Raw genomic sequence first — 22,696 nt, forward strand, 5'->3', positions numbered from 1 at the left:
GTGCAGTTGCTTGTTGCGAACTGAGCGGAGGTGTTCTGCAAAGCGGTCCCCAAGCCTGCGCTTGGTTTCCCCAATGTAGAGGAAGCCACACCGGGTACAGTGGATGCAGTATACCACATTGGCAGATGTGCAGGTGAACCTCTGCTTAATGTGGAAAGTCATCTTGGGGCCTGGGATAGGGGGTGAGGGAGGAGGTGTGGGGGCAAGTGTAGCATTTCCTGCGGTTGCAGGGCAAGGTGCCAGGTGTGGTGGGGTCGGAGGGCAGTGTAGAGCGAACAAGGGAGTCACAGAGAGAGTGGTCTCTCCAGAAAGCAGACAGGGGTGAGGATGGAAAAATGTCTTGGGTGGTGGGGTCGGATTGTGGATGGCAGAAGTGTCGGAGGAACACACTGGTGAGAAGCGGGTCACGCGCTTCTTGTGTGGGCCAATAGTCACTCAGTCATCTCACCAACTGAGACACTTGTGAGTTCGCCAGTGGCTGCAGGGGTTTAGATCCTCCAGTTAATCACATCCTGGAGTAAATAATGTTCTGATCACTGGGTTTTGCTTTTGCTCATATTGACAATTCTTGGTATTCTAGATACATGGTTAACAATTCAGTTTTACTGAATTAAAAACATTGTTGTTGATATTCTTTCCCATCTCAGTGTTTAACATCATCTGCTGGAGCTCAAAGGATAATCTGGAGAGGGATCATTGGTCGGAACAGAACCTTAGCCTGGACACACTCCTCGGGGTCACACTGAGAGAGGCAAATAGCACATTGCTCTTTCCCATCTTTCTGTTCTCACAGAAAATTCCCCACGTGGGTTAACAGTGAGGTGTGCTGGAAATGTTTTCCAGCGGTACTTTTTAATGGTTCCAACTCCTAGACACAGAACAGAAGCCACTTTATAAGTCTGTTTCGAGTCAGGAACAACGTTACTGAATCCCAGAAATGTGTGTCAGTTCAGATACTGGTGTCAAACTGTGAACTGTTCCAGAATGAAAGTAAACAGGTTGAAATTTCTAATCTGAAATTGACTTTTGCCATCACAATGTAACCATGCCTGGTGCTAACTTTTAAAACAGACCTGTTGAAATAAGTTGTTCAAAGTCTGCATTAAAATAGCTGGAGGAGAATGTTAACCTCAGACACGATGATACAATTGTCATTTCATCTGCCAGGTGAGCAAGGACTTCTAGTATCTTTCTAGGATTTCTCTGTTTTATTTTGTTAAAATACCAGAATAAAGAAATATACATTAAAAGAATTACAAGTCATAGCAACACGGGAGTAGACTATTCGGCCCATCAGATGGCTCTGCACATGGGCTTTCGTAAACAATGGCGCTTGTCTGAAATGGTATTACGTCCTGTCCAGTCTGTCCAAGGGTCTCAGAAACTGATATTCAGACTTTGAGGCACACAGTGACTACACCTAGAGAAATGGTGGTTAGTAGCAAGAAAATGCCTGAGGTGAAGATCAGCAGCAGGACAGCAGTAAGTGAAGGGCTCAGAGGTGAAACCTAGCAATCAGACTGGAGGGAGGACTGTGGTGAGGACAGCCCTGTCTAGACGAGAGAACACCTCGAGATTTGACCTTATTTATTTACTGCCATGTGTACGGTGTAAAACTTTGTCTTGTGACTACTACAGGCAAACCATAGTAAGCAAGGATATACAGGTCATAGGATGCTGGCACAGAGTGAGGTGTGTAGCTTACGTCACACAGGAGATGTGCAGAGCAAGATCAACATTTTAACATGATTTGAAGTTAGATAGTCCATTCATCAGTCTAATAATGTCTGGAAAGAAGCTGTTCTTGAACCTGCTGGTGTGTGTGTTCAAGCTACTGTATCTTCTGCCTGATGGAAGAGGTTGTGGGAGAGCATTACACAGTGGGAGGGGTCTTTTATGATGTTGGTAGCCTTTCTTTGTAGGCATGTAGTCCATGGGTGGAAGGTTGGCTTCCATGATGGTGTGGCCTGCGCACACCGTCTTCTACAGTTTGTACAGTCGTGGGCAGAGCAGTTGCCGTACCAGGGCATTTTGAACCTGGGCAGTATGCTTTCAATGGTGCATCTGTAAAAGTTGGTGATGGTCCTTATGACCTTGGCAAATTTCCTATGCTGCCTGCAGAAGAAGAGCCGTCATTGTGCCTTCTTGACTGTCATGTCTAACTGGTAAGTCCAGACCAGTTTGTTGATTATCATCACTCCTAGAAACTTAACTCTCAATTTCTGCTCTGTTGGCTGAGATGGGAATGTGTTCTCCTCCATTCTTCCTGAAGTCAATGCTTAGTTCTTTTGTTTTGCTGACATGGAGAGCGAGGCTGTTTATCATTGCATCATGACACCACGCCTCCAGTCTCCTTTCTGTAGGACACAAAACTCAATTCAAGTGGGCAAAATTTTCACACTTTGCCACTGAGCAACTTTCCAGAAGGTCGTGGGCCCAAACAGGCCAAGTAAGGGCAGGGCAACAGGAAGTTTTTCAAGCCATTCAGCTCAGAGGCTGCAGAACAGAACTTGCACTGCGGTAGTTACAGGGAATTGCTGAACAAGCACTAACCTCCATTCGACAGTGCCCCAATTGTAAGATGCAGAGGGAAATTGATACCAGTTAACAGTCTGCACTGGAGGGTTTATTATTGAGGGAGTGGGGGATGGAAGCTGATGGTGGTGCTGGTGCCTGAGTCTCAAATCAGCAATTGTCAATCCTTCAGCTACTTCCTGTAACATTTGGGTGACCACCTGACTGAGAAATTCATCCAGTGGCAATCTCCTCTTGTAAATCTCCAGTAAATCTGCCTCTACCACCCTCTCTGGCTGCACATTTCAGATAATAACCTTCCCCATTATTTAAGATTTTACTTTGACATTCTAGCCACTTGTGTGAAACAATGTGGAACGGAATGTTTGTCAGTGTTGACATGGCGACCTGTCTGCAGTGACATGACTGGGTTTCAAACTTCACCCTCTCCGCCGCTGCCTCTTCAATCAGCCTGAAACTATTTTCTTTCAAGCACTTGTCCAATTTCCTTTTGATTGTTCCTGAACCTAGGCATTGGAAAGATTTCTCGCCAGCGTAGATACTGGTGTACTAGCAGCTTGGACGAATTAATGAATCCCTTCCCACACACAAGAGCATGTGAAAGCTCTCCCCCCAGTGTGAATTCACTGATGTATCGACAGGCTGGATGATCGCCTGAATTTCTTGCTGCAGTAAGAGCTTTGGAATGGGGAGTATCCAATGGGAATGTGCTGGTTCTCCCTCAGTCCACACGGACATTTAAAGCTCTTATCCCAGTCACAGCAATGACACTGTCTCAATTTTGCAAATAAAAATATGTACCTCTTCCCACACACAGAAAAGTTAAATGGCCTCTCTCCAGTGTGAACCTGCTAGGCCATCAGCAAGGTGGATGAATGAAAAAATGCTTCACCACATTCACTGCAACAGATCAACCTCTCTGCTGGATGACTGCGTCAATGATATTCCAGCTCATATGAATAATTGAATACATTCTCACAGTCCCTACATTTATATGGTTTCTCCCCAATGTGACTCTGCTTGTGTTTTTGCAATCCAGATGATCAACTGCAGCCTCATCCACATCCACAACGTGCTGCAGTTTCTTCACTCTGTGAATGGGGTGCTTTCTGTTTCCAGGAATCAAGCATCACTGTCAGATCCTGATGTGATATTTGAGTTTTCCACTTGTACATATTCTCCATCCAATATCTGCTGAAACAAATTGAAAAAAGGGAATGAGAGAGAGAGGGAGAGAGAGAGAGAAACAACAAAAATACAAAATAAAAACTGAAAGAACTGTGGATGCTGTAAATCAGGAACAAAACTGGAAGTTGCTGGGAAAGGTCAGCAAGTCTGGCAGCGTCTGTGAAGATAAATCAAAGTTAATGTTTTGGGTCCAGTGACCCTTCCTCTGAACATCCGGGTCACCAGACCTGAAATGTTAACTTTGATTTTTCTTCACAGAAGTTGTCAGATTTGCTGAGCCTTTCCAGCAACTTCTGGTTTTTAAACAAAAATTCAAAGCAAGATTGTGAAATTGAGCTGAATAAAGCTGCTCTTTCATGGGGTCAGCAGGTGAAAGGGAGAGTCTGAAAGCTGCCAGATTTTACCAACTTACATAAGAGTCCATCAGGAAATGCAACCTACCACCAGGTTTTGGCCAACACAAGAGAAGTTGGGAAGTTAGCAAGGAAGGATTTCTACACTTGCATCTCAATGTGATGTTTGATGGAAACTGTCACCTCCACAAGTTGGAAAGCCAAGAGCAGCAGGTCTGTGTAAACATTATCTCCAAATTCCCTTCAAGTCACATTCTGATTTGGACATAAGTTGCTGTTCCTGAATTGTTGCTGATGAAGATTCTATAAATCTTTATCAGAAAGCTTATGGTTGTACCTTCACCACCTTGTCTGCAACAGTTCAACAACAGGAAAACTATCGCCTTCTCAGTGGGGAACTTGGATTAGACAGATCTCCTCAAGTTCCATTTATTGCAATTTTTCTTTGGATTTTGGTTAGTAAGCAGTGTGTTTCCTGTGCATCTGAAATTAATAATTATCTCGTATTACTGTAGCCACAGCAGTTTATTTTAAAACAGGTTTTTGAGGCCTGGCTGTAAATTGGATATCTTTGCGAGCACCACTAACGGATTTTTTGTTCTTCTTAGATTATCTTCTAACCCGATAAGGAAAATAATGGGGCCTCAAGGTTTGATATTTACAAAACTTTCTTTTAAACAGTTGAGCAAATTCACTTTCACTTTGAGTTTTGAGTGGACTTCTGAGGTTATTGGAATAGGAATTCCCTGCAGTTCAGTTCTCTAAATAGTGAAGGAGATATCGTGAACTAGATAACCTTAGAATGAGGAGTTAGAGTTTGCCCCACACCAGACATGTTGTAACTAAACCTTAAAGCTGCTGAGCATATTTAAGCTCGAGTATATAATAGCTCCAGGGAGAAGCTCTAGCATTAAAGCATTAAAGCCAAAAGTGTGTTAAACCTGCAAAGGTGCAGACACAGAGGCTCTGGTGTGAGTACTTCATAACTCTTGGATACAGGCTAGGCCATTTAGGACTGAAATGAAAAACACTTATTCATTGAAAGGGTAGTGAACCTGTAGAATTTTCTCCCGTAGAAGGCTGTGAAGCCAAGTCTGAACATATTCAACAAGCAGATGGATTTTTTTTAGATTTTAAAGGTGTCAAGAAGTGCAGGGCAAAAGCAGGAATGGTGTACTGAGATGAGGATCAGTCACGATCACAATGAATGGCAAGGCAGGCTCAAATGCTGAATGGTCTATTCCTGCTCCCAGTTACTATGTTTCAATGAGTGCTGTATTGGGTAATGTACAAAAGCTATTTTGTTTCTTTTTAATTTATGACTGGGTTTTTGCAATTTGTGTAGTTATATGTTTACTGTGTTTTTAAAAATAATTTTTTTCAAATTGTACTATAAGTAAATGGTTTGTTTTATTCTATTTTAATATTCATCTCTTTTGCTAGTTAGTTTCTATTTAATTGTTAAAGCAAAATCTGCAGCACTATATGCTTATGTTTTAGTGAGAGATAACATTGTTAATCTATTAGATTTCTGCCTGGCTTGTCTAACAATGACTTCAGCTGGGATCATAACATGTGGAGGGTCATGGGGTCTCTTGATGGGATTTTGGAGTTCCTTAGCTCTAAAAACGATCTGTGTCTTTCTTGTCCAAATAACAGCTACAGAATAGTTCCAGGGCATAAAGCAGAGTGTAGTGGGCATGTTCGTTGCACAAAACCTAACAATGGTTTAGATGTGGCTAAGAGTTTTCCGGAAGTGAAAGATAATTCACTGATCAATCTAAAATCTTTGAAAACTAAACCGAGAGAATTAGCAAATAAATTGAAGGTAGAAGTACAAGTAGGATCTTGTGAGGATGAGAAACTTCAAGTCATTTTACAACATTTAGAGTTGGAAGAAAGGAAACTTTGAAGCAGGATATCACAGTTGGAATTGGCTGATATATAGTTATAAATGAAAAGAGACAGGACTTTGAGAAAAATATAAATACCTGAAATTATAGAAAATGAAAAATAGAGAGTAATGAAATTAGAAGGCAAAGTGAACAGGGAATAATGGAGACAGAAAAGCAAGGAGAAATGCAAAAGGAGGTGGATTTTAAAAATCAAACTCCAAAGAGATAAAGAATTGGAGAACATGAGTTTGTCAAGGAAAAGGTGAGAATAGAGAAGTAAGAAACAGGTAATACCCTGAAGGGTAATAATGATTCCATTGAGGGAATTGATATACCCAAGAATCTATGCTTTGTATCTAAATTAACAAGGATGGAGCCAAGACATGCTTTACCTCATTTAAGAAGGTAGTTGCACAGATTAAATGACTAAAAGTGATTTGGACTCCCATGTTACAAAGTATTTTGGCACGCTATGACAGTATACACCAGCTTCCCAGGAGAACAGTCTGCAATGTAGGAAATTTTCTAAGTGACAACAATGAATGCTTATCTGCTCATCTCTAAAGCTTATGAATTGAGGGTGACATTTACTGATACCCCCTGAAACCTCCATTAGTGTACATGCGCAAAACACACACGTGCAGTACACCAGCTTGTACTGCCAATGAATTCTTACCAACCGGTTGTTAATCTTCAAGCTTACTTGGGCCCCACCGCATTTTGTTTTGTAACTAGTAGGGTTTTCACAAAGTCTGCACGAGTAGAGCTTTCTGCATTGCGTATGTCAGGAAACTCAGCTTTAGTTGAAGTTAGAGAAACATTTTGAGAAGTTATGGGAAATTACCATCATGAAATAATTCAAATAGCAGCCTTTCAAATTTATAAACTTATTTTGATAAGCACCAAGTGTTCATGACCAGTGAAGCAGCAAATCTGGCAGATACTGTTACTATCTCACACAGACACATATGTGGAGAAATGAATGTATGGCGATATTTCATCTCACCTGATTTTATGTCACTGGAGATGTTCTTTTCTCTCTCTTTCTCAGTCAATTCTTGTTGGAACTAAAAAGAATGTAGTATTTCCTCAGCATGAGGAAATCCTTCTAACACACAGCCAGTATGTTATCACACCCAAAGTGATGGTACAGGATTTAGATGATTGGCACACATAAGAAATGTGAGAATTCAAACAGTGTGAAAAAGGTAGTATTTGCAAACAAGAACAAGGGAAGGTCTAAGACTTGAGAGAATGAGGTTTATGGACTGTCATAGAGTCAGATACACAAATGGACTGAAGTTGAAGCGCAAAATGCAGCTTCGATGGTTTGACAGTGACATCACAGGCAGTCTGGCCAGAAGGTGGCCATAACTGGGTGTTAAATATCACAAGTTACAATGAATTTGAAATGAAAATAAAGGATGCAGCAACTGGATAGAAGGAAGACTGGTGCACTGGTACAAAAGAACTGTAGATAATCAAAGCACTATGGAGATTTCATTTCAATAAAACAAACCCCTGTGAACATTGGAAATTTTAAACTAAAACAGAAATCGGACAAACACAGCAGGTCTGGTAGCATCTGGTGAGGAAGAATAGTTAACATTTCAAACCCTGAGAATGTAGTACTGTATTCTTTGTTTCCAATTATGCAACGTCTGCAACATTTTGCTTTTATTGGTGGCATGAGGCTTTTCTCCTTGGAGAAGGGAAGTTAACTTGAGATCTGATTTGTGTGTGCAGAATCCTGAGATATCAGAACAGAGTCGATAGTGAGACATTGTTCACTGTGTTGGTGAAATCAGAAGCAGAGGATACCAGTTCAATGAGACTAACAAAGGAATTCTCATATGAGGAGGGTGAAACACCTTTCCCATTGCAAGTGGGAGAATGCATTGTCAGGTTCATTCAGCCCCTTTAGAAGAGAATTGGACAATTACGTGAATGAAAACGATGAGGGATTGGGACACGATGTGGTGCTCATGCACAGACACTGGGGATCAAATTCTGTCCTTCGATTCTGTAACAAGATGCAGGGAATTCTGGGACTGCATGTGGCTCTCATAACCTCCCCCATCCCCAAACATTCAAATCAGATTAGAGAAATGAATGTGTGCATCACAGGCTGGTGAGAACAAGTGGGTTCAGGGCTGTGTGGGACTTGCACCAGCACCAGCACCAGCACCAGCATGGTGGGAAATGAGGAATTTAAACTGCACCTAAACTGGAAAAATCAGATGCGCCAATGTAGCCTTGATGAAGAGTTCATAAAATGTTCTCAAAATAGTCGCTTTGAACAGCATATTCTAAAGCTGACCAGAGAGCCAGTTGTACTGGACTTGATGTTGTGCAATGACAGAGGTTTAATTAACAACCTCACAGTGAAGGCACTCAGAGGTAGCAGTGACCCTAATCTGATGGAATTTTACAACCATTTTCGGGGACAGGAGTGGGTATCAGACTATTATTTTAAACTTAAATTAGGGCAGTCATGTGGGTGTGAAATCAGAGCTAGAGTGAAGTGGCAATTTAGCTTCAGAGGTCGGTTGAGATACAATGGCAAATAATTAAGGGGATACATCAGTATACACCCATCAGATACATTTGAGTGAGAAAGAAAAGTTCCAAGTCAATAAGTATGCTCCAGTAATCATCACACAGATATGGTGACAGGATGACATGGATTTGGAGCAGGATATTGAAGGATTCATGACATTGGAGGATTGGAAACTGGGAAAAAATGGAGGAAATATTACATCATCTGTGGGTAACTATAAAATGCATTTAAGATGATGTCAACTACAAAGAAGAAGCATACAATTGCTGAAGTATGGGTGGCAGATTAGACAAAGCAGAAGGTATAAAATGGCAAAGAATGACTACAAGATTAATAAGGAGAGAAAAAAAAAGTAGGAGACAAAGTTAGCCAAAATACGAAGACAGTTTAGCAGTTTCCCTGCATATTTAAAACAAAGTTCATAAAGGAAGCATCTGTACTAAAGGAGAAAAGTCTGACGAATTACTAATAGAAAACAAACAGATGGCAGGTGAATTGAACGGGTATTTTTCATTGGACTTATTCAATAAGCAGGAATTAATCAGGAAATGGAGGAACTGAAGAAAATTACAATCACCAGAGAAACATATTGAGTGAATTGTCGGAACTACATGCTGAGACACGCTGCGTCCTGATGGACAGTATCCTGGAATTTAAAGGAAATGACCAGAGAGTTGATGTGTTGGTTTTGGTTTTGGATTTGAAAATTCCCTAGATTTGGGGAAGATTCAGAGATTGGGAAACAAAGAAATTTAAATCCTTTATTCAAATGGGTATAGACATAGAATGCAGGTAACTGCGCACCAATTAACTTATAACGTATTCCCTGTGATGGATGTTATGATCAAAGATGACTTAGCAGGGCATGAAGCAAATTTTAAGGTGAGCAGTCCGTGGTTCGGTAAGAAATCAACTTTAAACAATTTATTGTCATTCTTTCAGGAAGTAACACATTCTTGATGAAAGGGAACCAATGGAGCATAATGGCACAGGTTTCTTGGGATAATTCAAGAGACACTGCAGAAATTCATTCTAAGGAAGAAGAAACTTGCTAAGGTGAGGATGAGACATTCACTACTGCACGGGATGGTGGGTAAAGATATTCCCATTGGTGAGATCGTTAGCTATGATGTGAGAGTGAATTGGGATGGCAATCAATGTAACTTAGAACCAAATAGTACGGAAATAAGTGTAAATGACAAGAATTCCTAAATATTTTCAGGGAACTGTTCAACAGCATTGTTTTATTCATTCATGGATTTGCACTTTATTAACTGGGCTAAGTTTTGCTGCCTGTCCTCAAATGACCTTGACATGGTGGCAGTGAGCTTGTGTGCGTTTGGTTTGGAGACACCCACAATGCTGTAAATGAGGATTTTAATCCAAAATATGTTTTCAGTCCAGCGAGAAAGGATGTACGACTAGACTTGGTTTTTGGAAATGAGGCGGGCTAAGATTATGCAAGGGACCTAGCATTAATCCCAATGGTACACCACTGGACACTGGCCTCCAGTCACACAAACAGCCTCCTCCCATCACCCACTGTCTCATCAGTCAGCCAATTTTGTATCCAACTTATCAAGTTATCCTAGATCCCCTGTACTTTGATCTTTAATTTTATCATGTGGACTTTCCTGTTTGGTCTCACCGGTGAGCTCCTTTTAATGGTTTAAATGTTACTTTACCGTCCATAAATAATATAAGGATTGGGTGGTTGTCCCTGGTGTATTAAAATGTGTAACACAATCTTTTCCACTGCCTGTACCAGGGACCATGCGGAGGTTTTTTGGAGGGTTGAAGAAACAGATCTGATGATCCTGAGTCTGATGAGTAGCGAAAGGGAGTGGGATCCCAGTCATGGGAACAATCTGATTTGGCCAAATTGTCTTGAGCAGTGACAAGAGAGTGAACAGGAGTGGAGAGCTTGATGATGAGCGCGGCAGGCAAGACAGTGATCTTGACCATATCAACAGCTCCCTGTCAACCATCTGACTGGAGTTTAAGTGTTTAGAGATGTACAAATGTTGCATTTCTTCCGCTGTTGCATTATTTCTGAGTTAACTTGGCCCCACGTTAATAATGTCATGGCAGGATATGGGATGTGAAGATTTACTGAATTAAACTTTGAGGTACTCTGTCCTGAAATAAACAGTGAATACTGAACATATGTTGAGTACACGGAGGTATTTGTCAATCTATGGGGTTGACTAGGTCTGAAAAGTAACCAACTGGAAAACCTTTCCCAATCACTTCTTGCACTACTAGAGCAGATAGGCCTTGTGTTGACAGCAAATCAATTGTACTACAATTGTAGTAGCAGTTTAAACATACTGTATGTTTAACATATTTGAATGATTTGACTTTTATTGAGGATATTAATCCCTATAACTGGGATGAGAATTATCCAATATTATCAGAAACAGACCTCAATGAACACTGTTCATCTCCAAATGTGCTTAGCAGCAAATCTCTGTCACGCAAGTAACTTGTGAATTGGCTGGTATCTTAGCAGATTGGATGAGTGAGTGAATCTCTTTCCAAACTTACACCAAATGACAAACGAGAAGCTATCACATTCCAAACTCAGAAGTGCCCTGTGTACCTCAGATTACTCTGAAATGGCAAGGTATCTTAAATTTTTGAGCATTAAATGAAACCAGCTGATTCAAACTGCTACTGCCATTCAGAATTACAGGATTGGTGTTCAACAGTACTGGAATGCTGCTGTCCAACCAAAAAATGTTCTGCCAATCACATAAATGTGTAATATGGGATATGTGTGATGCTAGGCATGTCTGCCATAATCCCAAAGACTGGCTGATCGTATCAAACAGCATTTCCTTTTGAATGTTTGCAATGGCAAGGTACTGACCATACTCAACTAGTCCATGCTTGTAAAATGCAAATGACAGCATTAGATGTAATTCTGCAATTTGACAACATTTTCAAAGTATTTCATAGTTATGAATTACAGTTGCTAATTGCTAAGAATTACACTGACAATCAATTTAGAGTTGTCAGTCCAGCTCACAGTGTGGTCCATTTGCATGCACTGGAATCCATGTGTGTTAGTACACAAGACCCTGTTATTTGTTGACAGGCAAAACATATACAGATGCCGTACCTGTTTCAACTCAAAAAAATATAGGCATCAGCCATTAGGTGGTTAATTTTTCAGGTCAATGCCAATCACAGGCAATCTGCCTGGTTTAAAGTGTAAACAAAGCTTTGAAATGTCTGCTCCAGCCGCACAGGGTTTAAAATCACAAACAGTTTCCAAGTGAGGCAGAGTTTCAGCCAATAGGGGAGCTCCAGATCCAGTCCCACTCCTCAGACACCCCAAAAGGTTGGAGGAACGGCTGTTCATGCTCAGTCCTCCAACTAAACAAGAGTGTCATGAACACTTGGTATGGGAGTTGGAAAAAAATTTCTTTCCCAATCCTTCCAAATTAATGGGAAAATAAATTATAATTGGCGTTTTCCGCTATTTCTTAAATTCTCCCATTTCTTAGAGTTTTAATACTCAATTGTTTAGTGATAATTAACTGAGCTTTTAAAACTTTTCACTTCTAAGTGACTAAGCATAGTTCGCAAATATTAAGAGTTCACTAGATAGTTAAGTACACAGAGTACTGGGAGGTGTTTCATTCAATAATTCTGTTCTATTTTTAATCTTTCATGAGCTGTGTGCTCACAGTCAAGTTGGGGATGTCCTTACTTTCCAGGTGTTTGTTTTGCTGAGCTCTTCTCATTCTCAGCAGTTATGTTTGTATTTCCTCTGTGTGCATCAGTGACATTCAGTTCCGCATTTTTAAAAATATAAACTTTATTCACTGAGGTGTATGGGTTTGATTTAAAATGTTACCGGGATAAAACAGCAGGAAGATCTAAAAGATGCAAGAGGAAAATTGGTTTTCTTTTTTAGTGGAATGTGCTTCGCTCATGAATGCTTGTTGGTTGATCGACAACAGTCTAACAGCAAACTCCTATGGTTAAGTGGTTAAGCCAACAGACACAGAGAGAATGATGTAAATATAAATATTCCGATCTGAATCCCTCAGATCTGAAACATTTCTGAATGTGTCGTAATTCGCAAAGGCTAGGAAAGTAAAAGTTCAACCACAAATATCACATGAAGGAATAGGTTATACTCACTAGGAAAGCCTGAAGATCTTTTCCTTGGAAAAGAGAAGGCTGAGAGATGCCATATTAGCAATGGAAGGTTTTGTTCCAGTTTTGTGTTTACTAATGTACGGAAAGCAGAAATGTGCCCATTAACTTGCAGCCAGGAAAGGTCATCGTTCTACACCAATTTTGATTTGACAGCACATTTCCAGCTTTCATCATTGTTATTTCTGACTTTATACACAATTGTAAAGGGTTTTCTGATCAAGGGCTAGGATTTCTGTGCCATGGAAGAAAATGGCTGGAACGCACTTCTTGCTCTCCTCAAGATCAACTTGCTAGTTCAGTCCTGGCTGTAATGACCAGCAGCGATACTGTCAGAATCTGACTCCCAGTCAGTTGTGAACTCGCTGATGTTGCAGCAGGTTGGATGACTCAGTGAATCCCTTCCCACAAACAGAGCAAATAAATGGCCTGTCCTCTGTATGAGTGCGTTGGTGTTTCAGAAGGTGAGATGCACATGTGAATTTCTTTACACACATGGAGCAGGTGAATGGTCGCTCCCCAGTGTGAATTCGCTGGTGTGTGACCAGGGTCGATGATCGTGTAAATGCTTTCCTACACACAGAGCAGGTGAATGGCTTCTCTCCAGTGTGAGTGCATTGGTGTCTCAGCAGGTTATTGCTACTTTTAAAAGTCTCCTCACAGTCAGAACATTTAAAAGTTCTCTTCGCAGAATGAACTCGCTGGTGTCTCAACAGGTTGGATGAATTAATGAATCCCTTCCTGCATGCAGAGCAGGTATATGGCCTCTCCCCAGTGTGGGTGCGCTGATGTACACAGAGTTCAGGTGATTTTCTGAATCCAGTCTTGCAGTGAGAACACCTGAAAGGTTTCTCATTGGTGTGAACACGTTTATGGGACATCAGGTCCCCAGAACATTTGTAGCACTTTCCACAGTCTGAACATTTAAAAGGTCTGTCATTAGTGTGAACCCGCTGGTGAGCAAGCAGGTTGGTTGACTCTCTGAATCCTCTTCCACACTTGGAGCAGGTGAACGGCCTGTCCCCCGTGTGAGTGCGTCCATGTATTTCCAGCTGGGATGGCCAACTGAATCTCTTCCCACAGTACTCACATTTCCATGGTTTGTCCGTGGTGCTGGTGTCTTTGTGTCTCTCCAGGTTGGATGATTTGCTGAAACCTCTTTTACATTAAAAAACGTGTAATTTCTCTGGGTTGAGAATGGTGGAATGCTTATTCAGGCATCGTAATTGGTTAAAGCTCTTTACACAGTCAGTGCACGGTAACATTCTCATTTGGGTGTTTCTGTGTCTCACGATGAAGTTTTCCCCAACAGACAGAAGAGGCAAGCATTTCTATTTCCACATTGAAAAGCTGATGATAATCAGATCCTGACTAGTGATGTTTACTTTGCATTTGCCATTCACAAATCAGCTTCTCCCAATCGTCTGTAAAAGAAATACAGAATGTCAGTATTTTGCAACGATTTGTAGCTCAGGTCGTGGGTGAGATTGTTGACTTGCTCACCTTGAAAACAAAAACAAGCCAGCTCGGTGAGCAAGTCAACAACCTCAATGCCAGAATCATGATCAGTCCATTGATGGCAATGTAGAGTAAATAATTCTAGCTTCTCAGTCAGTCAGATTGATATTGTGAAGAGCCAGTGCAGACATGGCTGGTCAAAAGGTCTCCTTCCACACTGTAATATTTCTGTGACAGAATGTTCTTTCCACTCAAACTAATAAAAGCAAAAATAAAGAACAAAGTCATGAGGAAATTCCCAGTGTCAATGAGACATTTTTTTTACTCCATATTCCTTCCTGGGATGAGGGCACCGCTGGCTAGGCCAACACTTATTGCCCATCCCTAATTGCCCAGACGGCAGTTACGAGTCAACCACATTGTTGTGGGCCTCGAGTCACATGTAGGCCAGACCAGGTAAGGATGGCAATTTCCATCCCTGAAGAACTTTAGTGAGCCAGATGATTTTTCCAACAATCGACAATGGATTCACGGTCATCATTAGACTCTTAATTCTAGCTATTTATTTAAATCAATTTCCACCATCTGCCGTGGCAAGATTCAAACCCAGGTCCCCAGAACAACACCTGGGTCTCTGGATTAACAGGCCAGTGAGAATACCACGAGATGATTGCCTCCCCTTATGCTGACATGTTACCATTGTGGAAGGTATCAAATGTAATGGTCAGCAGTGTGTGCCCAGGGACAGCTGGGCATGGAAGACACTTCTCATGGAGGGCAGGCAGGAAAGTAGAATTAAAGTAACAATCTGATCAGCCATGATCTTACCAGAATGATAGAGAAAGCTCGCTGGGCTGACGACTGTTCCAGTTTCTTAAATAAGAATGCTCAGTAATAATACATGTCCCACTCCTATGGGTTTACCCAAGTATTACAGAATGCTGTTTTAGCCAGAATTCCCTGACTCACCAACTCTTCTCCACGTTGAGCAGCCACAGATGAGAAATCAGGGCTGAAGTGATACAAAACGAGAAGTTCAGCTCTCCTACGTATCAGGAGTTGCAGCCACAGCCACTCAACTGAATGTATCCAAGGCCCATGGCAACTCGAGGCTGCATAGGTCAGCTGTGGCTGGGAATGGGTGAAGCTGCTGAAAACCCCATTGTTAATTACGGTTACACGCCTGGCGCTAGGACCCAGCTGAGACCGTTGGAACTCCACTCACGATGTGACGTTTGGTCGCGCGTGCGCGGATCCCGGATAAGATGGCGCCCACTAAACTGGAACCACTTCCTGGTCAAAGGCCTGTATCTGGAAATACAGCACCTGCAGATTCATTTTTAGTTTTCATCACCTTCCAGAGGTGTTTAGAAACCCCTCCTGAGCCACCGTGGTTTCCATCTCTCCCTTCGCACTTTCAATCTTTACTTTGAACGTGACAAAAGAGCAGAGCATCATCCCCCATCGCCATTACTCGCAGCGGATACATTCCAAAGAGCGCAACGGCACGACGCCTGCGCAGTGCTCGCCTGTAATGTTAATCAGCGACCTTTACCAGCGCGGGGACTGCTGGGTAAAAGTCCTGCCATTGAAAGCCCTCAATCAATAAAAATTTTACTCTGATGGAGCTGATGGAAAAGGGCGCAGTACAAAAAAAAATACAGCACAGAAGCAGGCTCTTCAGCCCTCCAAGCATGCGCTGACAGGTTTTGCCCTTCCATATTAAAACTGTCTTCTCTTACATCCCTCTGTTCCCTTCCTATTCATAGACAATGTATACATAATATTTACTTTTTCAAAATTTCAAGTCTGAATCTATAAATAAGATAATTTTTAAAATTTATTTGAAATAAATCTCTAGTGCTACCCATCTAAAATTAAATTTGTAACTACATGGCAATGGGTAAATGGAAAGGAGGTGATGGGATAGTGCTCATGTGTAAGTGGTCAGTACTCCAGAACCCTCCCTCTGACACTTTTAGGCTGTGACTTTCAGATAGTCACTCACCTCCTTTTGGAAGAATTTGTTTTCCCTCAAAACCACTTAAAACCTCCAACTACTTATTTTAAAAGTGTTCTCAACCACCCCCCCCCCTCCGTTATTGATCCCTGTACTAAGGGGAAATGATTCTCCCTATCTAAGCTGTCAATGCCCTCTACAGCTTTGTTCACTTCAATTAGGTCCCCACCCAGCCTCTCTACTTTTTCTTCAAAACTCCATCGCTCCGGCCCAGGCAACATCCTGCTGGATCTCTGCACTTGTGCAGTCACATCATCCTTTGGTGTTATTTATATAACTGATACTTAATGGTAAGGTCCTGGGGAACATTGCTGAACAAAGACTTTGGGGTGCAGGTTCAAAGAGTTCCTTTAAGGTGGAGCCAAAGTTAGATAGGAAGACTTTGGTATTCTTGCACTTATTGGTCAATGCATTAAGTATAGGTGTGTTGAAATGTCATATTGTGACTATATAGGATATTGGTTAGGCCACTTTTGAAATGTTGCTGTCAGTAAAGACACTTGAAGTGGTTCAGAAAAGATTTAAAAGGATTTCACTGAAGTTGGAGGGTTTGGGCTATAAGGAGAGGCTGAATATGCTGGGGCTATTTTCCCTGAAATGTTGGAGGCTGAGGGGTGGCCTTATAAATGTTTATAAAATCGTGAGACATGGATAAGGTGAGTAGCCAACGTCATTTTCCAAGGCTCGTAGTCCAAAACTGGAGCACGTAGCTTTAAGTTGATACCAGAAAGATGTAAAAGGAACCTAAGGGGCAATTTTTTTTTCATGTCAAGGGTAGTGCGTGTATGGAATGAGCTACAAGAGGAAGTGGTAGGGGCTGGTACAATTACAACATTTAAAAGGTATCTAGATGGGTGCACGAACAGGAAGAGTTTGCAGGGGTATGGGCCAAATGGTATGAAATGGGACCACATTAATTAGGATACCCGGTTAGCTTGGACGCATTGGACCAAAGATTCTGATTCCATGCTGTACAACTCTGTGACTCTAAGTTGGAGAGTGGTAGAGTTGCTTCTGAGACTAAGATCCTGAATTTAAAAAGAGGAAACTGTGATAGCATGGCACACAAACTGGCCATAATAAATTGGGGAGTTTTACTTAATGGGATAGAAGTGGAAAGGCAAGTGAAAATACTTAAAGAAAATATTGGGGAACTGCAACAGTTGTTCATTCCTTTCTGGCACAAAAATGAAATGAGAAATGTGGCCTAGCCATGACTAGGAGGGAAATTAAAAATGGTGATATAGAGTCTTAGGAAATAAGAACATGAAGTGCTGGTGTTGGACTAGGGTGGACAAGGTCAGAAATCACACAACACCAGCTTATTAGTCCAACAGGTTTATTTGAAAACACAAGCTTTCGGAGCCTCAGACCTTCTTCACGCACAGATCGCACTTTAGCCCTTGAGATGTTCTGCCATTCATGCTGATATTGCTGATCACCAACTCAGTACCTTCTCACTTTCAACACCCTTTGATCCCTTTGTCCCTCTGAACAATAATCTAAACCTTCTTTACAACGTTCAATATTTTGCCACAACCACTTTCTTTGGTATTTGAACTCCACAGATTCACTCCTCTCTGAATGAAGAAACCCCCTTCCCAGAATCAGTCTGGTATACCTTCATAGCACTGTGTCTACAAAGCCAGACTATCATTCCTTAGATCACGAGAACAATACTGCACAGAATACTCCAGGTGCGGTTGCACCAGTGTCTCAAACCCCAAATCAGACTCATTGATTTGATTTTTCAGTCAGCAGAAAGGAGTTAGGAATTTAATCCAGAGGGGAGAGGACGGAGAAAGGGAGAAAACTGGAAGCGGAGGACAGAAATGGGGAGGTTGGATGTGGATTTCAGTCGAAAGAGGAAGGAGGGTAGAGCCAGGAATTTACAGATTTGAGAAATAAGAGAGGAGAATAATGTTCCTCAGGATCTGGACTTGTCTGTTTTGAATTTCTATCCTGCAATGACAGTAAATGACTTGTAAGTTCCTTTTGCAGGACATTAGAAGAGAAGGATTTGCAGATATTAAACACAAACTGCATTACCTCACTCTTCTCTAAATTCAAGTCCATCTGCCATTTCTCCATCCAACTTTCCGATTGATGTACATCCTGCTGTGTCCTTTGACAACCTACCTCACTATCCTCACCTGCACCAATTTTCACAACATTAGCAAATCTATTAAACAGACAGCTTAGATTTTCATCCAAATCTTTGAAAAAATGACAAACCTTATGGAACACCACTGGTCACAGATCTCCAATCAAAAAACACCGTCCCCACCCACCCTCTGTCCTCTAACCCAATCCAATTTAGCAACTCACCATGGATTGATCTCATATGACATAATCTTCTGGGCCCAGCTACCATGAGGGAGCTTGTCGAATGCTTCAGTAGAGTACATGCAGACAACATCCACTGCACTGTCTTCATCGATCATCTTCACCACTTATTCAAAAAAAAAACACAATCCAGTTTGTGAGTGGCAGGAAGCCAAGATGCATGTTATCCACATGAGCTTCAGCAAGGCCTTTGACAAGGTCCCTTGTGGCAGGCTGATACAGAAGTCTAAGTGACCCAGGTTACATCGTGAGTTGGGTACAGAACTGGCTTTGTCATAGAAGATGAAAAGTAGCTACAGATCTGTGACCAGTGCCTTTCAGTAGGAATCAGACCCCTGTTGTTAACAGATAATAAAATGTGAGGCTGGATGAACACAGCAGGCCAAGCAGCATCTCAGGAGCACAAAAGCTGACGTTTCTGGCCGAGACCCTTCATCAGAGAGGGGGATGGGGTGAGGGTTCTGGAATAAATAGGGAGAGAAGCGGAGGCGGACCGAAGATGGAGAGAAAAGAAGATAGGTGGAGAGGAGAGTATAGGTGGGGAGGTAGGGAGGGGATAGGTCAGTCCAGGGAAGACGGACAGGTCAAGGAGGTGGAATGAGGTTAGTAGGTAGGAGATGGAGGTGCGGCTTGGGGTGGGAGGAAGGGATGGGTGAGAGGAAGAACAGGTTCGGGAGGCAGAGACAGGTTGGACTGGTTTTGGGATGCAGTGGGTGGAGGGGAAGAGCTGGGCCGGTTGTGTGGTGCAGTGGAGGGAGGGAACGAACTGGGCTGGTTTTGGGATGCAGTGGGGGAAGGGGAGATTTTGAAACTGGTGAAGTCCACATTGATACCATTGGGCTGCGGGGTTCCCAAGCGGAATATGAGTTGCTGTTCCTGCAACCTTCGGGTGGCATCATTGTGGCACTGCAGGAGGCCCATGATGGACATGTCATCTATAGAATGGGAGGGGGAGTGGAAATGGTTTGCGACTGGGAGGTGCAGTTGTTTATTGCAAACCGAGCGGAGGTGTTCTGCAAAGCGGTCCCCAAGCCTCCGCTTGGTTTCCCCAATGTAGATGAAGCCACACCGGGTACAGTGGATGCAGTATACCACATTGGCAGATGTGCAGGTGAACCTCTGCTTAATGTGGAAAGTCATCTTGGGGCCTGAGATAGGGGTGAGGGAGGAGGTGTGGGGGCAAGTGTAGCATTTCCTGCGGTTGCAGGGGAAGGTGCCGGGTGTGGTGGGGTTGGAGGGCAGTGTGGAGCGAACAAGGGAGTCACGGAGAGAGTGGTCTCTCCGGAAAGGAGACAAGGTGGGGATGGAAAAATGTCTTGGGTGGTGGGGTCGGATTGTAGATGGTGGAAGTGTCGGAGGATGATGCATTGTATCCGGAGGTTGGTGGGGTGGTGTGTGAGAACGAGGGGGATGCTCTTTGGGCGGTTGTGGCAGGGGCGGGGTGTGAGGGATGTGTTGCAGGAAATGCGGGAGACGCGGTCAAGGGCGTTCTCTACCACTGTGGGGGGAAAGTTGCGGTCCTTGAAGAACTTGGACATCTGGGATGTGCAGGAGTGGAATGCCTCATCGTGGGAGCAGATGCGGCGGAGGTGGAGGAATTGGGAATAGGTCATGGAATTTTTGCAGGAGGGTGGGTGGGAGCAGGTGTATTCTAGGTAGCTGTGGGAGTCGGTGGGCTTGAAATGGACATCAGTTACAAGCTGGTTGGCCTGAGATGGAGACTGAGAGGTCCAGGAAGGTGAGGGATGTGCTGGAGGTGGCCCAGGTGAACTGAAGGTTGGGGTAGAAGGTGTTGGTGAAGTGGATGAACTGTTCGAGCTCCTCTGGGGAGCAAGAGGCGGCGCCGATACAGTCATCAATGTAACGGAGGAAGAGGTGGGGTGTGGGGCCTGTGTAGGCCTGTTGTTAACATATTTATTATAAAAAAAATTTGGAGGAGAATGTAGGTGATCAAATTAGTAAGTATGTGAATGACAAAGATCATGGGAGCTGTGAGGTAGTGAGGAGGAATGCCAGAGGAGACAGCAGGACATAGATTGACTGGAGACTTGTGTGGAAAAAATGGCAGGTGGCATTTAATCCAAACAAATGTGAGGTGATGCATTTTGGAGGGTCTAGTGAAGGAGGGAAGTGTACAGTAAATGGCAGAATTCTGAGAAGCACGATCATAGAGCAGTATCTAGGTCTACAGTTTCACAGTTTCCTGAAAATGGCAACCCGAGTGGAGATGATGGTCAGGGCAAAGTGTATAAAAATTGGTCATGTTGCAGCTCGCTAGAACTTTAGTGAGGTTATATTTGCAATGTTGTGTACAATTCTGCTCGTCAAACCACCAAAGGGTACAGAAACAGGTTACCAGGATATCACCTTGTTTGGAGGATATTAGTTATGAGGAGATGTTGGATAAATTTGGTTTGTTTTCATTTGAATATCAGAGGCTGAGGGGCAACCCGGTAGAAATTTACAAAACTGGGAGAGACATGGGTAGTTGGAGTCGAGAGTAGAAATGACAGTTTGTGTAGGGGACATACGTTTAAAGTAATAGGGAAACATGTAAAGGAGGTGTGAAAGGTGAGTTTTTACACACAGAATAGTATGTGTCAAGAATGCATTGCCAGAGGAAGTGGGATAAACAGATACAATCACAATACTTAAAAGACATCTTGATGGATTCGTGAATTGGCAGGGAATAGAGAGATACAAACTGTGCAGGGGAAAGAAAGAGATTTCATGATTAGAAAATCGTGCGTTAATGGAGGCTTGTGGTTTAAAGGGACTGTTCCTGTTCTGTAGTATTATTTGAGACCTCAGTTTTTCAAATACAGACTGGAATATTGCTAGAGTAACAGGCAGTGACAGTAAGTTTTTCTGGATTGTATGCATGACAAGTTTCCAAAAACAGTGCATTCAGTTCAAAAAGAAAGAGCGCTCGTTTGATCATACTTCTTGGGAATGATGGGAGCCAAGTAGATCAAGTGTCAGCGGCGGATCATTCAGGAGACCATGGTCACGTGTAGGAAGGTACAGAATAATGTCAGATAATAACCAGCATTAGTTCAGAATAAGAAAGCTCAGTTGATGGAAAGTTGTCTTCAACAGAGCAAGGTCAAAGCTGGACAGCAATGACTGAGTGGAGGTTGACGGGACAAAGTACAATTAATAATTGCAATACTTTCAAAGAGAAGATGGTTCAATTACACTCAGAAAGGAAAGGAAGGGCAAACATTCACGGCTGCTTGTATGACAATTAGAATTTAAGAACAAAAAACAAGCACCTATGATAGGTGTCAAAGAGAAAAGTCCAAATTGACAGTCACGAGGAATACAGAAGGTTCAGAAGTTGGGGCAAGCAGATGAAAAAGCACACAAGGAAGGGAGAGAATTAGGAGAGAAAATGTTGGCAGCCAGTTGAGAGGGGCTCATAACACATTGGTTTGTCTCCTACATAGTTATAGCCAGAGGAACATGCAGGTTCTGGGTTCAGACAGGGGAAAACTTTAGGAGCCCCTTGGAATCATTGGAAGCAGCAGAGGCAGTGGATCAATTGTCACCATGAGTCAGACAATGAAGCTCTTTGAGCTCCTCACTGTTGTTGTTGTAGGTGAGGATGGAGAATACATGGGGGAGGGGGAAGAGATGTTCAATGAGAACAAACTTTTATTAGACATATCATTAAAAATAAACATACTGCAGGTCACACAGAAAGCTGTTTGATTTGACTCTAATGCTAAATATAACGACTGAGAACTGGAGTTATTCAAACCAATGGAAACAGATTCCATTGAAACGGTTCAGTACTGACTGTGATTGAAAGCAAAATACAAACATCCAACAGCTACCGACAAACTCACTTCCGTGTCAGCAAATGAGATAAATGAGTGAATCCCTTCCCACCCTCAGAGCAGACGAATGGCCTCTCTCCAGTGTGAACTCACTGGTGTAAATGGAGTTTAGTTGATCATCTGAACACATGGCTACAAAAAACACACAAATGGTCTCTCAGCAGTGTGAACATATTGATGATTCATCAGAACATTTAAAGCACTTCCCACAGTTTGGACATTTAAAAAGGTCTCTCATCAGTGTGAACAGCTTGTGTGCCAGGACTGTAGTTAATCAAGTGAATCCCTCCCCACAATCAAGGCTTGCATTGTGTCAGTCCTGGTAGTTA

At 42.5% G+C, this 22,696-nt stretch overlaps 1 long non-coding RNA gene across 1 annotated transcript; it reads right to left on the bottom strand.

Moving 5' to 3' along the window:
• Window positions 1–1,189: 1,189 nt before the first annotated feature.
• LOC132209134 (uncharacterized) lies at window positions 1,190–15,667 on the bottom strand. Its single transcript, XR_009445232.1, has 3 exons — window positions 15,129–15,667; window positions 12,687–14,125; window positions 1,190–3,726 (listed from the first exon to the last, which is right to left on the bottom strand). It is a non-coding gene; the product is annotated as an uncharacterized LOC132209134 (long non-coding RNA).
• Between the last annotated feature and the right edge of the window lie 7,029 nt (window positions 15,668–22,696).

Source organism: Stegostoma tigrinum, unplaced genomic scaffold (assembly GCF_030684315.1).
Source record: "Stegostoma tigrinum isolate sSteTig4 unplaced genomic scaffold, sSteTig4.hap1 scaffold_67, whole genome shotgun sequence".
In the NCBI taxonomy this organism is placed as follows: domain Eukaryota; kingdom Metazoa; phylum Chordata; class Chondrichthyes; order Orectolobiformes; family Stegostomatidae; genus Stegostoma; species Stegostoma tigrinum.